The sequence below is a fragment of the Grammomys surdaster genome, unplaced genomic scaffold, assembly GCF_004785775.1.
Source record: "Grammomys surdaster isolate TR1022 unplaced genomic scaffold, NIH_TR_1.0 125750, whole genome shotgun sequence".
NCBI lineage: Eukaryota > Metazoa > Chordata > Mammalia > Rodentia > Muridae > Grammomys > Grammomys surdaster.
Genome location: NW_021620582.1, coordinates 1,243,044 through 1,252,118, shown reverse-complemented (window position 1 = coordinate 1,252,118; position 9,075 = coordinate 1,243,044). Strand labels below are relative to the sequence as shown.

The 9,075-nt window shown below is 39.0% G+C and overlaps 1 pseudogene; it reads right to left on the bottom strand.

The window, feature by feature from the left end:
• Window positions 1-3,285: 3,285 nt before the first annotated feature.
• LOC114639771 lies at window positions 3,286-4,566 on the bottom strand (annotated as a pseudogene).
• Window positions 4,567-9,075: the final 4,509 nt, after the last annotated feature.

The window sequence follows — 9,075 nt, the reverse complement described above, 5'->3', positions numbered from 1 at the left end:
AACATTCTTCTTTAAGGGCTGTACACAGTCTAGAGCTATACACAGCCTTTTCTATTGTAATAGAGTAAATCAAGTCCAATAAGGATCTTTGCGATTTTTGGAGGTCTCTTCAGACAGCGAAACGAGGGATTTCTTCAGATTAGTGATGTCCGTCTCTAGCTGTTCGATGTTCTTGTCAGTGGCCCTTCAAAGGTCTGAGTAGTATAAGTTCGGAGGCCAGCATCTGGATTAGAACTTCTAACAGCAGACATCATGGGTGATTCATTTTTACCTGGAAAGGAAAAAGAAGGGAATTCTCAGGGAGATTTCTCTTCCCTGAATGTAAATTGTTATTCATCTTATTTATGGTTGGGCCTGGCTTTGTGGGGGGGTATCTATTTTTTTCATTAATCTTTTTGGTAGCTGGTTAGCTGTGCCTTCTGTGGTATCAAACAGGCATATCAATCCTCGGCCCCGTAAGGGAACTGGGTCTGGGCCATTCCCTTTAAGGGTAAGCGGGTCCCTCCCCATATCTGTGGCATAGTTTTTGTTGGTCTCGGTGGTGCCAGAGGCAGTCAGCAGCAGATTTGCCATGAGTTTTCAGTTTTAGAGAGTTAAAAGTGAACAAGGCATGATGGAGAGTATTTTAGGCGGACTCCTTCTGGGGGGTACCTGTGGAAAGCCGCGGCTTGTGGTGACAGCATTCACCATTACAAGATGGTGCTGGCATCCGGTGCTCCTCCAAGTAAACAAATAAACCGCGCATGTGCTATGGTAAAAGCGTGCCAAAGTCACAGCCCATCCCGGGGCGTTTTGGCGGGTAAAGTAAGCAGCCAATCAGAAGTGAACACACCGCTCCAAGGGTATATAAACAGTGCCTCTTCCGGGCCCAGGGTCTTCCTCTTTTCATTTGGAATAAACGTTTGCTGCGGAAGGATCCTGGTGTGTTGCCTTGTCTTCCTTGCTGGCGAGGTGGGCGCGCATCACAGGTACTGTTCTCCCTCTTTTGTTTTTAAAGCCAATTTTTCAGAGTTCTTGTAAAATCAGGGCAGAAGCGCCAACAGTCACTCCTTTCACACTCAGAGAAACCCTATTTAAAGAAATATAAATCTATATTAATAATCTCTTTTATCAAAGGACTGTTGTAGCACAGCCAACAACTAATCAGACTATATAATATATCGATTAATAATAGCTTCTACTTTTGTGAGATTACTTCTCTTTTGTCAATTAATTGTTGAGGAAAATTAGGATTTACATCTCTCTTGAGAATATTTTTTATGTAAGTAAAATGGCTTTTATTTTCATAAATAAAAGGATAAATCATATAAACACTGTAGAGAAGTAGCATGTGAGCTGTCCTTGCCTGGTATGAAATACATGCAAACCAATATCCACTCTCATCTCTCCACAGCCTGCATGCCAGTGCTTTATAGTCCGTGTCTCCCCAGATTCCCAATTCTACTTCAGAACCGTATGGTATGGGGTATATTAGGCGTCTGGTGTTACCTTTGCAGTCAACCGAAGACTGCTCATGCGAACATGTGAACACTGCCAACTATGGATTTAAACACCTGCATTTACTTCCCTTTACAGAAGCGCCAGACATAGTGTGTGTTTCCATTTCATGAATGGCAGTTTAGTCCACAGAAACCGCAGCGTGACTACCTAGATGAATGAGTATTAGAACACAGAATAAGTCCTACAGACAGAGCGTAAACAGGCAGCAGCAAGTACTGGTTAAAGTTTTGTCAGTAACTGGCATTTAACAAGTGACTCTGTAGGAAGGGTAAAAACTTAATAAAGTATTGCTTTTCTATAGGCAGCAAAATAAAATTTAATGCCCATTCAGTAGTTACTCCAAGTATTCTGAAAGCGGCAGCTTCAAATATTAGATATTGCAAGCTGTAACTATCATTTTAAATTATTTAAAAAAACCTCTTAGTGATTATATGTAGCTTTTCAAAGGAGTGTAAACTATGATGTATGATTTATTGACTACAATCTTGATTGACAGGTACAGTCTGTTCATTCTTTATCATGAGATGTATATTCCTGTTTCAATACTTTATGCAGATTGATGTGTTTCTCCCAGGGTTCCTAAGGGGATGCAGTGGTCTAGGTACGTGCCTATACACTGTCTGACACACAGTAAGTTCTCACATACACTATTATTCCTATTACATGAAGCAATCTGTCACCTAGAAAAGGAAGTTAACACCCTAAGAGAGTAACTAAGCAGGATACACCCACATCTGTTACTCGGTAAAATATCACACAGCCACCATCTCAGTCTCTGGGTATAACCAAATCCTTTAAGTGATATAACCTACTTTAAAGATCAAAGTTTGTATGTCTATATTTTCTATAGCCTAACCTTCTGTTGCTATGACCTTTGGCCTAAAGCCAAACAATTCTGATAGGATATATATTGAAGAAAACCATGTTAAAAACACAATGTACACCAAAATCAGGTAACAAAAGGCATTTTCTTACAACACTTCTAACAAAGGAATTACCAGTGTGATCCAGGACAACCTATCTTGGTTGAGTTTGTGAAGGCTTTCTTTACAACATGCAACATTTTACTTCTTCAAAACCTACTTCCATTCTTTTTCTCTCTACACAGAAGCACTAAATGCTAGTACAAAGCTTTAACCTTTAAGTAAAAAGTTCATTAGAAAAGGTACTTGTAAAACAAAAACCAACCACTGTGTCAGTACAGAGGGTGAAGAGAGCATGGCCCCACACTGTTGAGCCAGGAGCTGAAGGGCACAGAGCCATACTGCCGATTTCCAAGTAACTTACACATCCTTGAAGACACTGATTTTCTAGTAATTATAGACTCTGATTAAATATAAGGAAAGAATTTGATCTGAGGTTTTCTGATTTAACCGCGATTCTGTTTCCCCACCAGAAGACTGAGACTCAGATATGACAAGGTGGTGATGAGAGGCGAACCCATCTCTTTTCAAAACATTCTTCTGGTATCAAACCAGAAGAATAAACATTTTTGTGAAAGTAGAAAAACATGATCATGAAACTTACTATCTAGAGCTCAAAAAAGGTCCAACCCCCCCCCCACACACACACAAACATATACTCATTAGAAGTGTAAAAAACAACCCTTCCAAATCTTGTACTGATTAAAAAAGCAGAGCCCAGAAACAAAATCATGAGATGCCTCTATGTTAAAAACTCAGAATAAATAAAGTCCAAGTCACTCTGAAGCTAACAATTATCCTATAGACTTCAGAGAAATCAGAAGAGGTGAACTGAAGTCCCACGGTTTCTCTTATGGACCAGTGGAGATTTCTAAGTGAGTGACATTCTTATGAGACAGAGCACCCAGTGTCTTTCTGAGGTTTGATATCTGGTTCTTTTACAGGTTTCACTTCCTCTTCTGGTTTGGGTTTGATACTGTCGTCCTTGGGCCTCTTGGTGAGATCAAATGCAGCCAATGCTTCTGGTGTCCAGTGAGCACTGATAGGAGGAAATTCAAAAGGCACAGGCTCTACCAGCCCATAGTTTGCTTTGAGTTCCAGTTGTGGGGCTTCTGTTGGAATTTTTTTAAAGTAAATGAAGCCATTTTCTCTCTGACACTTGTCCAGGGTGTTCTTCACAAGGCTTCCTAGCTTCTGAAAGAACAAGTGTCCTGACAGCTTGGCCGTTGGCCCTGGTCCTTTGGTTTCCCCATACTCTTTGCACAGGGCTTCCGCCTCTGCGTACAATTTTTCTGCTTCTTGGAGAGATCTGATTGCTTCTCCACATTTGTCACTTGCCAACAGAATCTGGCCATGGTAGCAATATGCATAAGCCGTGTAGAAGCACATCTTCAAGTGAAGGTACTTTCTCCATTTAGCAGAGTGTACAGGCTCCAAACTGGACAAAGTATCATCTGCTTTCTGGTAGAAGCTGGCCGTTTCGTATGCAAGTGCGGAGATCAGTCCCGGAGCATGCTTCAGTTCAATTGCTCGGGAGATTGTTACTTCTTGAGCCTCCGCCTGACACTGGATCGATGAGCTGAGCCTCTAAATCCCTCCCTTTTTCTGCTGGTGTAAGGAGTTTGGGTATATGACTTTCCTTTAAATGTTTAAAAATCCCAGCTGTGATTTTGAGGCTCCGGTGCACTTCTTTCACTTCATCTTCTGTTATGTTTTCTTTTCCAGCCAATCTTGAAGCATATTTTTTATACCACAGCGCTACATTAAATCCCATGGAAATCAGTTCAAAAACAGCATCCTGCTGGGCACTTGAACATGTCCTTATAATGTATCGGTCCACTTGAAATTCTGAATGTATCATAATTTGCTTTCCTGGGTAGAGTCACCCACTGAATTTATGAAACCTTGTAAAAGAGAGAAATACAAGTCTGCTGCATTCTTCATCGTTTCTAGATTACAGCTCAAATTCTGGATTACAGAACAGTTCGAGGAGCCGAGTCCTGGCAGATCTCAAATCATTGCAAATCTTTGAAGCGGGAGGGCCAGTGATCATGCCATAGTAGTTAAAAGACACGGGAGCTGTAGCTTTTAATGGGTTCCTATGAAACCAATGGGTCATTTTCACAAGATGTGCTCGGGGACCTCAGAGTCCATAAGGCCCCTCTTCCTGCTGAAGGAAAGGGAAGGTGGGACGGAGTCCGCCAGCGAGACAAGGAAAGCGCCGGTAGCACCGAGATAACTCTCTCTTGAGAATATTAAACAGAGACTTAAATTCTTTTGTGGAGAGCTTAAAATAAGATCTTAGCCAATTAGCATCTCCTAGAAATTTTTGAAAATAATTTGAAATAAGTAAACTCTCTGTCTTTTTTTTTAGACCCTTTATCTGTTTTTTTATTGGATATTTTACGTATTTACCTTTCAGTGTTATCTCCTCTCCCATTCTCCTCCAAAACCCCTTATCCCAAACCCCCTCCTCCTATTTTTATGAGGGTGTGCGCCAAACATCCTCCCAGTCCCATCTCCCTGTTCTCGAATTCCCCAACACTAGGGGGCCCAAACTTTCAGGGACCATGGCCCTGCACTTCCACTGATGTCTGACAAGGTCACCCTCAATTACCTATACAGGTGGAAACATGAGTCCCTCCCTTTGTGCTCTCTGGCTGGAGGTTTAGACTTTGGGAGCTCTGGTTGAAACTTTTGATACTCCTTCTAGAAAGGACCAAAGCACCCACACTTTGGTCTTCCTTCTTCTATGTGAGTTTCATGTGGTCTATACGTTGTGTCTTAGGTATTGTGAGCTTTTGAGCTAATATCCACTTATCAGTGATTAAAAATACTTTTGTAAAGCCATTGGCTATACTCCATGAATTACTATATGACTGCATATCTGGCCATCTTTCCTTTTGTTATAAAATCTACAATAGTATTCACTGCTCAAAATATCCTATCATTGCTATCATTGCTGCTCTTTTCATAATAGCCAGAAATTGGAAACAACCCAAATATGCCTCAATAGGAGAATGAATAAATAAAGAAAATGTGGCACTAGGAAAAAAATAATCTTGAGTGAGGTATCTGACACTCAGAAAGACAACTATGGTATATTTTTATTTACATATGAATATTAGCTTTTAAGGCATCAATAACCAAGCTAAAACACACACACACACACACACACACACACACACACATATATATATATATAATAGCATAATGGCCTAAAGAAACAAATAAATACTATTAGGAAAGGGAAATAAAATAGAAACTTACGGGTTGAGGGGTTTGGGATGGGATAATCAAGGTGGGATAGATAATGAACAAGGAGTAATAGAAGGGAACACAGAGAGAGATAGCTAAAATTTATGAGCATCTGAGGAATAACATGGAAACATAATATGGTAGAAACATCCTAAAATACGTACATACATGAAGGCAATCTAAATGAAATTACCAAATAATGGGAAAGACAGAGACCCAACTAGCTATATCTTGTCACCAAATGAAGCTCCAGTGCGGGATTTGGGTTACATCTAATTGAGTTGTTGGCCACAGGGACCTGTAGGAATCCCCAAACAACCTAGGCTATTGCCAAGACTCTATGTTGCTCTTCACAAACTGGCATCAAGGCCCTATTTCTGAAGACAACACTGACACAATTCATTGAACATGGAGCTGACCAGCTGGTGCCTACATATAGCCTTCTCCCTTATGTTCCAGCCTTTGTATTATGGGAAAGTACTCTGCATGCTATCAAAAGAGAAATGCAAACATGAAGCCAGCCACAAATCCTTTATCTACAAATGTGTACTACTTGCAAGATATTCTAGGGCAATGGTAGCACAATGATATTGTTGTAGAAGTAACCAACCAATATCTGATTTGACAGAGGCCCACTCCAGGAGATGAAACCCATACTTGTCACTATTTGCATAACCAAGAACTTGAGACTAGATAGCTCAGGGACCAAGGGGGGGGGGACAAATAATACTGAACTAAAAAGAATGTAAAGGGATAGAAAAACGGAAAGAGGGAAGGAAGGAAGGAAGGAAAAAAGAAAGAAAATGTGATTAAATGACTCCTAATGAAATAATGACATCTTGCTATCAGAGAAACTTCCTCTTCAGCACATGGAGACAAATATAGAGACCCACAATCAGACATTACACAGTGAATGAAAGACCTTGGAATGCTCGGCCTTAAAAAGGAAGTCTCCATCAAATCACTCCCCTCAGAGTTCAAAAATCCCCATGGGAAAAGAGGCAGAATTTAAGATTAAGAGCCAGAAGGGATGGAGAAAATCAAGAGACAAGGCCCTCCAATGAATACGCAGAGCAGTGTGCACAGAACCTGCATGGGTCTGTACCAGCTCTTTGAGTAGCTACTATGGCTTCCAGTTTATATGGCATTTCTGAGTATGAGAATGAGTGGGTCTCTGACACTTGTGCCCTCTCTTGAACTCTTTTCCTTTTGTTAGTCTGTCTTGTCCCATTTCAATGTGATAGACTTTGTTTTATCTTATTATATTTTATGTTGCTATATTTTTTAATGTGTGAATAAATGATGGATGTAAATCTAAGCACTAGGGTAAAGGTTAACAACAGAATTGTCATTTATACTTACTGCAAGAGGAAAAATCAGTTTTCTCCACTGGAATGATAATGGGTATATCAACCACTCCAGAGAAGATCTCATGTTCAGTAGTATTTGATCAATAAATATTGTAATACACATGGTGTGTGTGTGTGTGTGTGTGTGTGTGTGTGTGTGCTTTTATTTAGTCACTGTTTGGGGGGAGTGATTTTAAGTGAGTTGTTTCCTAGGTTTGAAATATTTTGTTATATTGTGGATTTGTTTTGTCTTTTGCTTTTGCTTTGTTTTGTTTTTCTTTTTGAGTGATTTGTTTTCTAGGTTTTGGGTGCTTCGTTGTTGCATTGAGGTTTGGTTTGTATTTTAAGAAAGGATTTATAATTGAGTGCGTAAGAAGGAGAGTATCTGAAAGAACTTGGAAGAGAGGAAACTATAATTAAAACATATTTAAATCTAAAGGTTGTTTCAAAGAATAAGTAAAAAGAGATAATTTAATGATGTGTCTGGAAAGAAGAATAAGTCAAAATCCAGGTCAGATAATGAAAAAAAATCATTAAAATCAAGGAATAAATTAATGAAATGGGGTGGGAAAAATACAGAAAATCAGTGAGACAGACAAATGATTCTCTAACTTTTAGTGGTATTGACCAGAGGGAGGGAGATAAAAAGAGAGACATTATAACAGATACCAAGGAAATTCAGAAAAATCAGTAGTTCTTTGAAAACATACATTCCACTAAATTGAGAAGCCTTAACAAAATGGATAAATATCTAGATGCATGTGACTTACCAAACTTAGCCCAGATGAGATAAACCATTTGGACAGAGGTATAACAAATAAAAATGACAGATAAATTTTTCTAATAAATGAAGATAAAAAATTTCTTAGTAAAATACTTGCAAACTGAAGTCTTTTTTCTTTTTTTCTTTTTTCTTTTCTTTTTTTTGGGGTTTTTTTTTTTGAGACAGGGTTTCTCTGTGTAGCTCTGGCTGTCCTGGAACTCACTCTGTAGACCAGGCTGGCCTCGAACTCAGAAATCCGCCTGCCTCTGCCTCCCAAGTGCTGGGATTAAAGGCGTGCGCCATCGCTGCCTGGCTGCAAACTGAAGTCAAAACACATAAAAAATCATTCACCATGATCAAGTTGGGTTTATTTTACAATATCACTGGAAGTTCAATATACATAAATCAGTAAATGTTATAAATGATATAGATTCAAGGAAATAAATCATATTGTTATTTCACTAGGCACACAAAAATCCAACATCCTTTATTGTTAAAAGGTCCTGAAGAAATTTGTAATTGAAAGAGCATATCTCTACAGACCACAGGTTACATATGACAAATCTATAGTCAACATATATTAAATGGACAAAAATCCAAACCCTATACAGGAAAATGAAGAACAGAACAAAGAGATCCACTTTCTTTACTCTTATTCAATATAGCACTAAGAGTCATAGCTACAGCAATAAGACAAATAAGACAATAAAAGAAATGCAGCTAAGAGAGGAAGAAGTCAGTATCTGTATCTGCAAAGGACATGAGTAAAAATATAGGGAGACAGACAGACAGACAGACAGATCCCTGAAGAGTCCATTAAAAAAAAAATCTTAGAACTTTTAAAAATTTTCAGTAAAATGATAAAATACATAATTAATGGTCAAAAGTCATTAGCTTTCTTATATAATAATAAACATTTCTACTGTGAAAGACATTAGGAAAACAATCCTATTTACAATAGCTTCAAAACAAAATACCTTGGAATAAATTAGGGACATATAAAAGATACCTGTAGAAAATCAATATTTGTTAAATATTTTCATTAGTTACTTTTCTGTGGTTATAATAAAACACTGTAACCTAGCATAAGGAAGAAAGGGTCCATTTTGGCTGAAAATTCCAGAGTGGTAGAGTCCATCATGACAATCATCAGACAGTGTGTGAAGTGAGAACAGGGTATAAGCAGCCGATCACATTCTCATCCGTATACAAAAAGCAGAGGGGGGAGGGAGAGGGAGAAGAGGGAGAGGGAGAGGGAGAGGGAGAGGGGAAGGAGGAGGGG